At 46.8% G+C, this 15,781-nt stretch overlaps 3 non-coding genes across 3 annotated transcripts; all 3 read right to left on the reverse strand.

The window, feature by feature from the left end:
* Positions 1 to 1,408: 1,408 nt before the first annotated feature.
* Positions 1,409 to 1,481, reverse strand: Trnak-cuu (transfer RNA lysine (anticodon CUU)). Its single transcript has one exon. It is a non-coding gene; the product is annotated as a tRNA-Lys (tRNA).
* Positions 1,482 to 7,012: 5,531 nt separating this feature from the next.
* On the reverse strand, positions 7,013 to 7,085 carry Trnak-cuu (transfer RNA lysine (anticodon CUU)). The gene has a single exon. It is a non-coding gene; the product is annotated as a tRNA-Lys (tRNA).
* An 8,252-nt stretch (positions 7,086 to 15,337) lies between these two features.
* Trnan-guu (transfer RNA asparagine (anticodon GUU)) lies at positions 15,338 to 15,410 on the reverse strand. Its single transcript has one exon. It is a non-coding gene; the product is annotated as a tRNA-Asn (tRNA).
* Between the last annotated feature and the right edge of the window lie 371 nt (positions 15,411 to 15,781).

Consider the following 15,781-nt stretch of genomic DNA (forward strand, 5'->3'; position numbering starts at 1 on the left):
CCGAGTCCGCGGTCTCGTGCGCACTGAAGGTTTTATCATCAGAGTCACGGCTGTCACAAGTTCAACGCCTCTTATTAGTCGTGGCATCGACCTTCGTGGGTGGCTTAGCACCATTGTCTCTCCTAACCAGAGCTGGAAACTCTTCAGGGCGAAATTCTTTTAGCTCTTCCGAAGGTACGGCAGAACTAGGGACCTCACCCTCTACGATAGGGTTATCCGAAACTACATCAGCCAACGTAAGACTTTTACGCTTCTGTAGCGAATTTTTTAGCACAAACATTCGCCTGGGACAGTCATGACGCAGGTGACCACTCTCATTACATATATGGCATGTGGGAGTTTGGCCACTGTAAGTAACATGAGCCCTATAGTCACAAACGGTAACATGCGAGGGTATATTCTGCTTTATATGCATTTCTACTGATCGGACGCCACTGTAACATTGTAACCTGTGCTGGTTTGACCACCGTTCGTTACGAATCTGCTTGATATCCCCGAATTTGGACAGAACTTCCTTCAGATAACAATTTTCTACTTCAAGGGGTAGGTTAAAGATACGCACATTGGTATACTCCACATCGGCATTGGAAATGAGCACAGTACTTACAGACTCGTCTCGGTGTCGAAAAACAGCTCTCCCTCCGTGTTTCGTCAGAATCTTTTCCAGTAATACAGGATTCAGCAATTTTACAAAGAAGCAATATTGCTCGGTATCATAATACGCCGTGTGCACTTGATCAGAGGTAATTCCAATGACATCCACAACCCAATCTGGTATTTCCAAGGAACTAGGCTGCACAGAACGGGTAGACTTGTCAAATTCAAATCAGAGTGTACACTTTCTAGGAAATAACCTGGACATTGCAAAACGATAACTAGCAAAGGAACCGCTAGAAGAACACAAGAATGAAAATCAAACTCAAGAACAATATACACTAAATAAAAACACTTCACGATAAAGAGAAAACTTAAGTTGTTATCACGACTTGTAAACACGTGGCGGAGTGGAGCACTTTACACGTCCGATCAGCACGGTGTCACAGGCGCGACTTCCACTGAGCTAAAGAGGCGCGGCCTAGCGGTTCTTTTGTGTACTTCGTCCTTACGGTCGTCTCGATCATCAGTCTTCAGCTGACAACACTTCATATCACCGACTTATATTTGCAGCTTTGGCGAACCATTACTGCTTGGCTACACATCTGACACGTAACCGATGTACTCTCTAACCAACACCAAATGCATTTCAGAAAATGTCTTTCTCACATGTCTACAAAATCACCTTCACCTTCAAATACAGTTTCCTTGCGACTGACGGAGACCTAGGCAAAGTTTAAAGTTGCTATTTCCATTACATCACGTTCATCAGAAAAACGGTTATTTACATCTGCAGCGGAACAAAATTCCGTTTCGCCCAGTGTGGGGCTCGAACCCACGACCCTGAAATTAAGAGTCTCATGCTCTAGCGACTGACCTAGCCGGGCTGCCTCGGTAAATATGTGCCGGGCAGCACGTCACACAGTACTCGTTTGGGTTGGGTGGTCCCATACAGAATCTCTCCATGTTGCCTAATGTTTTCCTAACGTCACACTCGTCACGTACTTCACTTTTATTTCATAATCATTTCTGAGAGGTAAAGGAATTGAATGAAAACCTGCAGAGCTAGTGGCGTCAAAATTAACACACATACTTGATGTGGCTCATAAGCCGAACGAGTTACTTTCCGACGTTGTTTTAGATGTGCAAGTGCCAGTCAAAACTCGCGGTGTCGGCACTCTGCTGACCATTTCGTTAGTTAACACCGGTCTTGTTGTGTGTGTTTCAAGCTCAAGAGCATCTCCAAGCAGTAAATGGTCAACAGCAACATTCAGACGGTTTTTGTACAGCACAATTGCTACACTAAAACGGTATGTTTCTTTTTCAGAACTGGAAAAAAACGACCGTGACAGGATTTGAACCTGCAATCTTTGGATCCGAAGACCGCCGCCTTATCCATTTTTATTATTATTATTATTTTTCTTCTGCTTACGAGATGAAGCTTGAAAATCTTGCCAATCGAATCCTTCAATATGGTTGTAACTTGGGAGTCGGTCAACATGATATATTATTCGCCTTATAAATGGTCCGCCTTTTTGCAGTGAATATCTGCTGAACGTTCTGTAACATGAAATTCAATCAGTTGACCTGTTAGTTTCTTTATTTTACGTCACAGTTTTGAGCAGGTAGTTGGCGAAGTGATCCTTGTAGTTTTGTGTTTTCATTAGCAGATGGTGCTGAGTTGTAAGATAGACCCAGAAGTCTTCTTTACTCTTTTCTTCTTTTGTAAATAAGTAGTGTACTGTAGCGGATTTTAACCAGTTTAGTGCGTTCCTTCTCGTCCGTGGGTACGGAGTATCATCCGGCGTTAGAATGGCAGCAGGCGTTATATATCTGGGAGATGTTCTGCTGATGAGCGCCAACTTGTTCGTAATATATGCCCATATATCTTTTACTTTGTCGCACACAAATCTGTGTTCATCAGTATCTATTAAATTACACGTGATGCATAAAGGTGATTCTGCGAGGTGTATGTTATGTAGTTTGGAGTTAGTGGCCAATTTTCTGTTAACTGCGAAATACCAAGTGGCATGCATTGTTGACGGCTAGTGTGGACAATGGATGTTCACCCACATTACCTTCCAGTCGTAAAAATTGTATTTGTCTTCGACGTTATTTGGCTTCTTATCTTTCATGAGTTCCTGGTACACGCGTTTCACTGCCGTCATTGCTTGTACGGGGATCCTTGTCTGTGCATAACTGTACTCCAATAAAAACCGTTTTAAATGATAAAGTCCGTTTGGAATATGTTGCACCGTGATGGGTGGACTGAGGTTGGCCGGAGCTATCTCAGTAAGCAGGTGAGCAGCGAGACTATCAGCTGAGTGTTTCCATTGGTGGAAAGTTTTTGATATGTATAAAGCTTGCGCCTTCTTTCCAACATCGACAAGCTTTAAGCCACCATTTTTTGTGGCCAGCGTTAAGGTGTCAAACTGAACTTTAAAAATGTGACGATGGCTGACAAACTGTCCTAATGCTGACATAATTCGTTTTGCAGTGAGTGCAGACATTGGTAAAATTTGAGCGATATAATTGAGTTTTGAGGTGAGATATACATTTGCGACCGTGACTTTCTGAATTTCATTTAGTTTTCGTACACTGTGTTCCCGTATGCCTTCACGAATAGTCTGTAGAAGCTTTCTATAGTTGGTTGCAATTGTGTGCCGGATACTACGCTGAAAATCAATTCCAAGACACTTGAAGATCTTCAGCTGACGTAGTTGCCTGTGAGGGCGCGATCCTAGGCCGCGGCCAATATTGAATATTCCAGACTTTGTTCAGTTTAGTTGTGCAGCGGACGCTTGCTCATATTGCCTGACTGTCTGTAGTGCGGTTTCCACTTCAGTTCTATTTATGATAAGGAAACCGACATCGTCTGCATACGCCTTGCACACAACTCGGGATCCATGTATGACGATGCCCTGTAAACTTTTCGTCAGGGTAGCTAACAAAGGCTCAATGGCAATCGCAAAAAGCGCCATGGACATTGGGCAGCCCTGCCTGACGGAACTGACTATCTCTATTGCTCTCGTAGGCTGGCCATTGATGATGATTCTGGATGAATTAGTCGCTACCATCTGTTGTATAATGGCAACGAACCCAGGTGGAAAACCCATCGCAGACATGGTACGAAAGAGATACTGGTGGTTTACCCTGTCAAAGGCTTTGTCGAAATCTAAGGACATGATGGCACATTTCAGTTTACAGACTTCCGCAATGGAGATTAAATCACGGTAGTCGCATAGAGTCTGTTGAATTTTCCGATCCTTGCCCACGCTGGTCTGGTAAGGGCCAATGATGCTGGTCATCGTGGATTTAAGCCTTTGGGCCAATAGTCTCGCAAAGATTTTATAGTCGCTGTTGAGCAGCGTTATCGGTCTTAGATTTTTTACGTTGGCACCGCCTGAGTTTTTTTTAATTAGAACGATTGCGCCTTCACAGAAGCTGGTGGGGATCACGTTGTTGTGGTCTAGAAGTTCGTTACACATGCAAGTGATCTTCGCCTTTATGGTGTTCCAGAATTTTTGATAGAATTCGGCGGGAATTCCGTCAGGTCCGGGGGATTTATTCTTAGCACTTTCCCAGATGACATATTCCACGTCGTCTTCGGTTGCCACGGCTAATAGCTGTTCCGCGTTCGCGAGACTGACTCTGTTGTGCAAATTATTCAAAAGATCGTCCCGCACTTGCACGTTAATTTCTATTTTTGACATCAAGGTGGTGAAGTAGTTTAGCACCGCCGCCTTAATCTCATTGTGCTTAGTCAGCGTTGCGCCATCCTCAGCAGTTAACTCCGTCAGAATTTTACGGGATCCTTTCCTACTTTCTTGGATCATATGGTAGACTGAGGTGAGTTCTTGGTGTGCAGTAGTCTGGACCCGCGACCTGACTTTGTAGCCTTCTAGCTGCGTCCTCCTTAGGGTTAGGATTTTGGCCTGGATTTTCTTAATTCGTTTACATTGCTCGACGGCCGAAGTGCCGAGCGCATACAGTTCCCGCAGACAATGAAAATAGAAATGGATCGTCCTGTGAAGCCAAAAGCTCTTTTCCCGTGCGTAGTTCATGAAACACCACCTAATTTTAGGTTTGGCGCACCTGAGCCACCAATCAATGGCTGTATTGTAAGAGGCAAATCTCTGTTCACATTCTCGCCAGGTTTGGAGGAAGGCTTCTTGACACGCCGAGTCTTGAAGATGTGAAATATTTAATTTCCACAGGCCCCTGTATCGATACGTTCGTTGTCGGTCTAGAGTGATAGTACAGATGTATGCAGCATGATCTGAGAACGCCACTGGCCATACTTCTGACTGCAGAATGTTATTCCTCAAATTAGGTGTGACATAAATTCGATCGAGACGGCTTGCCGAATGGGTCGTAATATGGGTAAACCCAGGTGCAGCCCCATGCTTGAGCTCCCAAGAGTCAATTAAGCGTAAGTCTCGTACAATTCGTTCCAGTTCAAGTGATCTGTTAAGATTGGGAGTCTGGTCCTTTGCACTGATGACACAGTTAAAGTCACCTCCGAAGATAACATTGTCGTGGCGGACGCCAAAGATTGGAACTATTTCTCCTTTAAAAAAATCTGCTCTTTGACGTCTATTACTGGAACCGGATGGGGCATATACATTAATTAGTCTGTTTTTATAAAAAGTGCCCGCAATGCCCCTACTGTTCGGCAATTCTGTGACGTCAGTGATAATAATACCTTCCTTGGCAATAAAAGCTGTACCTAGTTCACAACCGGCTCCAGGATTAGTAATCACATTATAACCTGGTATGCAATCAAGTCCGACCTCTGTTACTTCTTGGACAAATAAAATGTCTACATCAGCTGCATATAAAAAGTCCTTTAAATGTTGTAATTTACAAGCGCTACGTATCTTATTAATATTTAGAGTAGCAAGTCGATAGGCCTGTGGCTGAATTGTGGGTGACTAAACAGAAGCAATGCCTAAAACCCGTCCAATATCAATCATAAATAGCGCTGGAAAAGCAAACCACGTCGAAAATGCACTGTGCAAGCAATTTAAAAACATCTATGGACAGTCACTGTAAAGGCAGAATTAAAAATATTCTCCGTTTGAAAATGGATGTCGCGAGTTCTTTTTGCACAGTAGTTTCTGTCGAGGCGTTACCTTTCTCATTAACATCGTCGTCCTTGGGGACCGAAGTTATGGCTGTCACCGTTTCTGAAGTATCCATACTGTCTACTTCGACATTGGATTCTGTATCGTCTGCCCAACTAGTTGGCTGTGGGCCTGTCGAGGTGGTTATTGACGCTTCAACAGGATAGAGGTCGATCATGTGGTTATCACGGTCGGCTCGAAGTGTAGCTGACTGTTCGGGGTTCAGAGGTAGAGCATCTGAGACATTGTCAAGGACTGATGGTAAACTAGCTGAGGGATGATCATGGTTTGTGCTATCAGATGCTTTTGCACTGATTTGTTCACCGATCTGTTTAGCCTTTTCGCGCAGAACCAGTGCAATCAGTTCGGCACCCTGGCGGGCAACTCTCCGTTTTTTAGTTTTTCTGGGAGATGCACACTTTTGTGGGCTTTTATCATCACCTGCTTGAGATTGCCCCCGTGGAGTAGCATAGGCCGGTGGAGACGCAGCCGTTTGCAACGCAGATGCCCGTTCTTCGGTGACTACGATAGACGTCGATATTTCTACTGGTTTAGGTTGACTCTGATCAGGCGTTTCAGCAGTCTCTATTCGTCTCACAGTCGCAGGCAGTTCAGTGGTTTCACTAACTTCTGGGACCGTGGGTATAGCCGAAAGCACACGCGCCACGGCCACATACGTTACAGACAGTGTTGTCATTCAGGGGGGCGTGGCAGCCCCGCCGATAGACAGCTGCGCCACTCGCCTCTGCATGCATTCGGCTTGCACGTGACCTGTCGAGTTGCATGCTGCACATGTTCGAGGCTAGTCATCGTACATTACTATCGCACGATACACGCAAACGTGAACATAAGACGGGATGTAATTCTGCAGCTCGATTCTTAATTGCCGCACCCCGTTAAGAACTGGGAATTTATGTGCACTAGACCAGCGTTCCGCAATATTGCTTATGATTTTACCGCAAGGACAAAGCACTGCGTTTATCTGTTCACTGGTTATTTCAAATGGAAGTTCAAAAATTCGAACAGTTCGTATTCCTAGGCCGGCATGCGAAATAACAACTTCTCCCACATTTCCATCGCTATGTTTAAACGTTAGGATACCACCACAAGATGCAACAATTTTCTCGCACATGTCGGATCTCGCTAATTTAACGAAAACGGTGCTACTGACAATCGAAAGATGTCCTGGCGACTGACAGAGACGTAGGCAAAGTTTAAAGTTGCTATTTCCATTACATCACGTTAATCAGAAAAACGGTAATTTACATCTGCAGCGGAACAAAATTCCGTTCCATCCAGCTTGGGGCTCGAACCCATGACCCTGAAATTAAGAGTCTCATGCTGTACCGACTGAGCTAGCCGGGCTGCCTCGGTGAATACCTACCGGGTAGCACGTCACACAGTAATCGTTTGGGTTGGGTGGTCCCATACAGAATCTCTCCATGCTGCCTAATGTTTTCCTAACGTCGCACTCGTCACGTACTTCACTTTTATTTCATAATCTTTTCTGAGAGGTAAAGGATTTGCATGACATCCTGCAGAGCTAGTGGCGTCAAAATTAACACTCATACTTGATGTGACTCAAAAGCCGAACGAGTTACTTTCTGACGTTGTTTTAGATGTGCAAGTGCCAGTGAAAACTCTCGGTGACGGCACTCTGCCGACCATTTCGCTAGTTAACACCGGTCTTGTTGTGTGTGTTTCAAGCTCAAGAGCATCTCCAAGCAGAAAATGGTCAACAGCAACATTCAGACGGTTCCGTACTGCTCAATTGCTACATTAAAACGGTATGTTTCTTTTTCAGAACTGATAAAACACGAGCGTGACAGCATTCGAACCTGTAATCTTCAGCTCCGAAGTCGGACGCCTTACCCACTAGGCCACACGGTCACTAACGATCAAGTGCAACTTGTATATGACTCATCTCGAAACGCCCACAGCCCTGATGATTTGTGTTTTCGTTCTACACAGCCGCTGCCCCTTGCTATTTCCCACCTATTCGTTACATTCAACCTCTTACGTGACCGACCAAATATAGACTGGGAAACAAGACCACACACTTTGTGCATACGGAACCGAAGGCAGGGCGTCCCTCGCCGCATTTGCTACGATTGCCATTTGCTACTTCTGCAGAAGCGGCGGCGACGACGACGACGACGACGACGACTGGGAGAGGCTCTGACATATGTGAGAAATACATCTATAAAATGTAATTCAGACTGCCTCGTCCCACCTTATGCTGTACCACTTTGGCAAAGGCTTTGTCTGCGCCATTCGCCTTAATCACATATGAGAGTAATTCTTAATAAAAGGCATGTCGCTAATTGTTCGTCATCACAGATACTATTTGCTATACAGCCACGACGCGCAACTGATTTTCAAAATTCGACTTCCTCTTTTTGAGGAGGGAACTCACGACCCTTGGTTTACTAGACCAGTGCTCTACCACTGAGCTAAAGAGGCGCGGCCTGGCAGTACTTTTGCGTACTTCGTCCTTACGGTCGTCTGGATCATCAGACTTCAGCTGACAACACTTCAAATTACCGACTAATATTTGCAGCTATGGCGACCCATTACTGCTTGGCTACACATCTGACACGTAACCGATGTCCTCTCCAAACAACAACACTTGCATTTCAGAACATGTCTTTCACACATGTCTACAAAATCACCTTCACCTTCAAATACAGTTTCCTTGCGACTGACAGAGACGTAGGCAAAGTTTAAAGTTGCTATTTCCATTACATCACGTTAATCAGAAAAACGGTAATTTACATCTGCAGCGGAACAAAATTCCGTTTCGCCCAGTGTGGGGCTCGAACACACGACCCTGATATTAAGAGTCTCATGCTCTACCGACTTTTTTTTTTTTAAATCATTAACTTTATTTAAGAATCGTTACAATTTTTAATAAAATTAAAAAACAAAATGAAACCGCACCGCAAGTTACGTAGAATCTAACGCAGATCGGCCACATGAGAGCATAGCACACTACTGACTTTTTTTTTTTTTAATGCATCCTCTGCAAAAACAAAAACAAAAGAAAATCATTGTACAACAAATCACAAAATGTAAAGGAAAAGGGATACAGGGATGTTGTTTTTATTTATTATATTTATTTATTTTCCACAATCACCCTGTTAAAAGGAACATGTAGATCATGTAGATCATTTCATGGTATAGTATGTGCATTACATATGGAGCGTTGAGAGAAGCGTGAGGTTCATTATCAGCTGTCAAATGTGCACACCGACTGCACCCGGCACATCCCAACTGCGTGGGGGGTCGAGGAAGACTGCCTGAAGATAGTTGGCAAAGGTTTTCCGATAGTGTGACCATCTATGAACCTCATAGTGGGCTTGCTGTAAGAAATACCAAAAGTCGAGTCGCGACTTGGCAGCATCCCCATAGAGGTACGCGATCGTCCAACCTTTGACCCAGATGATCGACTGTGATTTAGTCGCCGGAAAGTAGTCACTCTCCAGATGTAAGAAGGAAGCAGGTGTAATATGTTGCGGGGTCACATGGAGGTAGCAAGCCACCATCTGTCGTCCTAGGAGCCATACGTCCTCCACCGCGATACAAGTTAAGCGGTGATGGTCGTCATCCACTTGGCGACATTTCGGGCACAGTGGAGTGTCCACTAGTCCAATTGCATGGAGTCGTTGGTTGGTGTTGAACTTGCCACAGGTGACAGAGAACCACAGTGCCCGAACGAAGGTAGGAAAGAATTTTTGGTGCACATGTCTCCAAATCTTCGGCCAATGCAACGTGGGGTGTTTCAGTTCAATGACATTACGACTTATCCGTCGTAGCAGCCAAACATAAAAATCCTTCGCGCATGGTGGTCTCGTGCGCGGAAGCTCGGCTCTGATACAACTAAGTTCCACGATAAATGTTGATACATGCGCAAAATGTGGCGTAATGTTGCCCACCGCCACCGGAGGTGTGAGGGACGCTGGAACTAGGAGATCCAGTAGGCGGGATGTAAGGGAATCACGCCCGCTACGCCATTGCTTGTACATCGTGGCTAGAAGGAGCGCCGTTGCTCGGCAGCGAACATTCGTAAGTCCGAGTCCCCCCTTGTCCGTAGGGAGCGTGAGCGTTGCGTATCGCACCTTGAGGGGCGACCCAATCATCACAAAATAGCCTAGTGCTGATTGAAGTCGATGCCCGAGCGTGAGTGGTAGGGGCAGGATCTGCGAAATATGCACCATTCGAGAAACCACATAAGTGTTCAGATATTCGACTCGCTGCAAAGGATCAAGGCGTCGTAGGAGATGTTGGCGGACCATGGTACGTGTTGTCTGTAAAATACGTCGGTAGTTAACTGCCGCAGTATGTTTCACAGATGAGGTAAAGTCTATGCCGAGATAGCGGAATTGTTGCACATAAGGAAATGGACTGATTTCTTCCGGCGTAAGGCCCTTTCCAACCGGCATTGCTGCCGATTTGTTCATGTTCACTGCACTACCCGCCGTCACACTGTGGTCCAACAACAGTTCAAGAACCGTCTTCACCTCTTCCTCAGAACGAACGAGCAGCAGGAGGTCGTCCGCATAAGCACGACATTTGAAGGTGTAGCCCCGCAGTTCCACCCCAGAAAGAGAATTTGTTAGCCTCCCAATTAATGGTTCCAACGCTATCGCGAACAGCAGCATCGAAAGAGGGCAGCCCTGGCGAATGGAACGTCGAATTTGAATGGGTCCTGCTATACGCCCATTAACATGTACCAAGGATTGTGCGCTCCCATAAATCCTTCTAATGAGACCAGTAAAACAGTCTGGAAATCCCATTTGTTCCAGTACAGCGTACAGATAGTTGTGGCGCACCTTATCAAAAGCACTGTCAAAATCAACCGCCACCATCGCCGCTTTAAGCCGGCACTCCTCCGCCAGCGCTATTACATCACGGCATTCGCCAGTAGCTGTTTGCACATTCACAGATCCACCCGGTGTCGTCTGTTCTGGGGAGAGAACGCTACGAATTAACATACGACATCGGGACGCTAGCATCCGTGCAAAGATCTTATAGTCTGCATTAAGCAGGGTGATGGGGCGATAATGTGTGACCGTAATTCCTGGCTTCGGTTTATGTACTGGCACCAAGAGGCCTTCCATAAAAGCCGGTGGAATAGGTGCATCGGAATTTAACAACTCGTTGTACATTTCCGTCCATCGCGGTGCCATTTCGTTGCGAAATTCTCGATAAAATTCAGCAGGAAGTCCATCAATGCCTGGGGAGCGATTCAACGCACCCTTTGCGATCGCATCATGTACTTCCTCACAGCTAATAGCTTCCAATAAGGTTCCAGCGTCTTCCACCGTTAGTGTACGGGAGACGTATGTGGCTATACGTGCGAGGTCATCAACACGGGCTGCTTCCTCCCGATAGATGTGTTGGTAATGGTCGACGAATGCAGAGACAATGTCCGCTTGACGCGTCACTCTTCGGTCTTCGCGGGTAATTAACTCCCGTACCAAAACGCGTCGTCGGTGCTTTCGTTCATTCACGACGTGGTGCATGGAAGGAATCTCGTGTCGTATCGTATCGTGACATCTGGCGCGCAACATGGTTCCCTGAAGATGTTTCCGAGCTAAAGCCACTAATTTAGCTTTTATCCTTTTGCGTTCGATCCAGACGTCCGGTCCCGGCGGATCATCGTCCAGTTCGCGCAGCGCTGCAAAATAAAAGTCGGTCGTACGGCGGCGCCATTCGGCCATCTCCCTGCTATATGAGATGAACGTACGGCGAAGCGCCGGTTTAGCACAAGTCAGCCACCAATCAAGCTTCGTCGCATACCTTCCAACCTTTCGCTCGCACATCGTCCATGTCTCAAGGATCCGTTGACGACATTCGGGATCATGTAGATGTTGAATGTTTAATTTCCACGGGGCCTTGCTGTTCCACACCTCTCTACGGGGAAGAAGCACCGTACAGATGTAAGCGCTGTGATCGGAAAATGCGAATGGCCAGCGTTCCGCGTCCTGGACATCATTTGCATGAGCCCGTGAGATATAAATGCGATCTAATCTGCTCGCCGAATGACTGGTCACATAGGTGTATCCCGGTGCATCTCCATGTCGTAATTCCCACGTGTCACTAAGTACAAGGTCGCTGACAACGATTCGCAACTCCTGGCTGATGTCTGCTTGCGGCCATTGGTCTTTCTGGCTGAGAACACAGTTGAAATCTCCACCAATTATTACACATTCATAACGTCCATGGAAAAGTGGTGCAATATCTTCTGCATAAAATCGCGCCCTTTCCCGCCGCCGATTGTTTCCCGACGGTGCATAAAGATTGATGATGCGTGTCCCAAACGTCGTGAAAGCCATTCCCCGGGCCGACGGAAGGTAACACACGTTTTCCACGGGTAAGCCATCTCGCACGTAAACTGCCACCCCACTCCCATTGTGATCTCCATGTGACGAATAGGATTGGTAGCCTGCGATGTGTGGGAGTGCAGCTATGTGGACTTCCTGCAGCAAGGCAATATCCGCATCAGATGCCCAAATCGTTTCCTTCAGTAGGTGTATTTTGGTTGGTGAACGCACGTCATTTATATCTAATGTCGCAATACGGTTCGCATGGCGTTGAATCCCATTCTGTCGAGGCGCAACAATATCTCCCTGCGTCGGCGCTGGGGGCCGAGTTAGAAGACGTTCTCTCGCCCCTCTCTCTTCACCTTCAGCAATTACTAGGCCGTCTTTGTGAGTGCCGGCTGCCTCTGTATGACGTCCGGCGCCTCCTCAATATCGTCATACCACATCTTTGCAGGCAGTGATATATTCGTGTCCGTAGCCACAGCATCTGCGTCTGGAGAGCCAACTGGTTGTCGTTCCTCTTCAGCATCACCACGTCCCGCTACCGTCAATGTGACAGACCGCTGCGGGTCTGATCGAACAGTTTCCATTGCCTCATCCTGCTTCGTAGAGGCTGTTGTGTCGTCTTGCTCCACAGGCGCATCGTCGTCGGGGAAAGGGGAGTCATCCCTAGGAGATGTCGTGCGACGACGCCGTTTCCTCCTTTTCGGGGAACGTTGTTTGCGTGATCTTCCTTCCGTGTCCTCAGATTGTAGGGAATCACGGCTGCCCGACAGAAAAGCATCCGTAGGAACTGGAAGTGTTTCGAGTCCCATCGTTGTAGTTGGCGGGAGTTCGGTCGAAACTGATGTTGTCGTCACAGAGTGCGTTCCAGACGGAACAGCATCCGTAGTGGCTGGAACTGCTTCGTGTACTATCGGTGTGCTTGGTAGGAGTTCGGTGTCAACTGGTGTTGTCGCCGTAGATTGTATGCTAGATGGAGCAGCATCCTCTGTCATCCCGACGTCTGCTACAAGGTTTCGGAGAGTGCCATCGGGAACTTCCACCGGGGCTGTGTCCTTTCGGTCATCAGCGGACGCAGTGAGGGCTTTGGCATAGGTGATCGGTAGTACTGTCATCGCCGGCGACGGCTCCCGCACATCTGAAGGCAGTTGCGTAATCCGCCGTTGCATACAGTTCAACCTGAGGTGTCCCTCCTGGCCACAGCCAGAACATGTACGTGGTTGCCCATCGTAAATCACCACCGCCCTACAACCACCAATTGTCAGATAGGACGGTGCATGCTTCTGAAGATCAATAGTGATCTGTCTCACTCCGTTAAGCACGGGGTACGTGGCGAATTGTGTCCAGCGTTCTGCTGTGTGACCATGTACCGTGCCGTATGGCTTAAAAGCCTCAATAACTTCGTCAGCCGGGAACTCAAATGGCAGCTCAAAAACACGTATTGTCCGTACACCCAGACCAGCATGTTCTACAATTACAGTGCCGACATTCCCGTCACTATGGCAAAATCGGAGACCTGCTTTTGTCGCCCGTAGAATTCTCTCACACGCCGCGTCATTTACCATCTTAACATACACCGTGGGACTAACGATGGACAGGTGAATTCCGACAATATCGTTTGGCGGTATCTTGACGTCCTCACGTATGAATCGTTCCACTGCTAAAGCCTTTGGTCTTTCGTAGTCTTTGCAGAAATTGAATCGTAATGTAGTTTTTCTGTACTTGTTCGCCGTGATCGTTGTTATTAGCCCGCGCGCTGACTAAGTCCACAAGTAAACAAACACTCGCACACGCCGCACAGGCGGAAGTATCGGACTTCCCCTCCGCACGGCCGCTAGCGCCGAACTGTACCGACTGAGCTAGCCATGCTGCTTGGCGAATACTTGCCGGGTAGCACGTCACACAGTACTCGTTTGGGTTGGGTGGTCCCATACAGAATCTCTCCGTGCTGCCTAATGTTTTCCCAACGTCACACTCGTCACGTACTTCACTTTTATTTCATAATCATTTCTGAGAGGTAAAGGAATTGCATGACATCCTGCAGAGCTAGTGGCGTCAAAATTAACACTCATACTTGATGTACTCAAAAGGCGATCGAGTTATTTTCCGACGTTGTTTTAGATGTGCAAGTGCCAGTGAAAACTCGCGGTGACGGCACTCTGCCGACCATTTCGCTAGTTAACACCGGTCTTGTTGTGTGTGTTTCAAGCTCAAGAGCATCTCCAAGCAGAAAATGGTCAACAGCAACATTCAGACGGTTTCGTACTGCTCAATTGCTACGTTAAAACTGTATGTTTCTTTTTCAGAACTGATAAAACACGAGCGTGACAGCATTCGAAACTGTAATCTTCAGATCCGAAGTCCGACGCCTTATCCACTACGCCACACGGTCACTGACGACCAAGTGCAACTTGTATATGACTCATCTCGAAACGCTCGCACCCCTGTTGATTTGTGTTTTCGTTCTACACAGCCGCTGCCCCTTGCTATTTCTCACCCATTCGTTACATTCAACCTCTTACGTGACCGACCAAATATAGACTGGGAAACAAGACCACACACTTTGTGCATACGGAATCGAAGGCAGGGCGTCCCTCGCCGCATTTCTACGATGGCCATACCCTACTTCTGCAGAAGCGGCGACGACGACGACGACCGCGAGAGGCTCTGACATATGTGAGAAATACATCTATAAAATGTAATTCAGACTGCCTCGTACCACCTGATGCTGTACCGCTTTGGCAAAGGTTTATCTGCTCCATTCGCCTTAATCACATCTGAGAGTAATTCTTAATAAAAGGCATGTCGCTAATTGTTCGTCATCACAGATACTGTTTGCTATACGGCCACGACGCGCAACTGATTTCCAAAATTCGACTTCCTCCTTTGAGGATGGAACTCTAAACCATTGGTTTACTAGACCAGTGCTCTACCACTGAGCTAAAGAGGCGCGGCCTGGCGGTACTTTTGCGTACTTCGTCCTTACGGTCGTCTGGATCATCAGACTTCAGCTGACAACACTTCATATTACCGACTAATATTTTCAGCTATGGCGACCCAATACTGCTTGGCTACACATCTGACACGTAACCGATGTCCTCTCCAAACAACAACACTTGCATTTCAGAACATGTCTTTCACACATGTCTACAAAATCACCTTCACCTTCAAATACAGTTTCCTTGCGACTGACAGAGACGTAGGCAAAGTTTAAAGTTGCTATTTCCATTACATCACGTTAATCAGAAAAACGGTAATTTACATCTGCAGCGGAACAAAATTCCGTTTCGCCCAGCGTGGAACTCTAACCCACGACCCTGAGATTAACAGTATCATGCTCTACTGACTGAGCTAGCCAGGCTGCTTCGGCGAATACTTGCCGGGTTGCACGTCACACAGTACTCGTTTGGGTTGGGTGGTCCCATACAGAGTCTCTCCATGCTGCCTAATGTTTTCCTAACGTCACACTCGTCACGTACTTCACTTTTATTTCATAATCTTTTCTAAGAGGTAAAGGAATTGCATGACATCCTGCAGAGCTAGTGGCGTCAAAATTAACACTCTTACTTGATGTGACTCAAAAGGCGAACGAGTTACTTTCTGACGTTGTTTTAGATGTGCAAGTGCCAGTGAAAACTCGCGGTGACGGCACTCTGCCGACCATTTCGCTAGTTAACACCGGTCTTGTTGTGTGTGTTTCAAGCTCAAGAGCATCTCCAAGCAGAAAATGGT

Source organism: Schistocerca gregaria, unplaced genomic scaffold (assembly GCF_023897955.1).
Source record: "Schistocerca gregaria isolate iqSchGreg1 unplaced genomic scaffold, iqSchGreg1.2 ptg000178l, whole genome shotgun sequence".
Taxonomy (NCBI): Eukaryota; Metazoa; Arthropoda; class Insecta; order Orthoptera; family Acrididae; genus Schistocerca; species Schistocerca gregaria.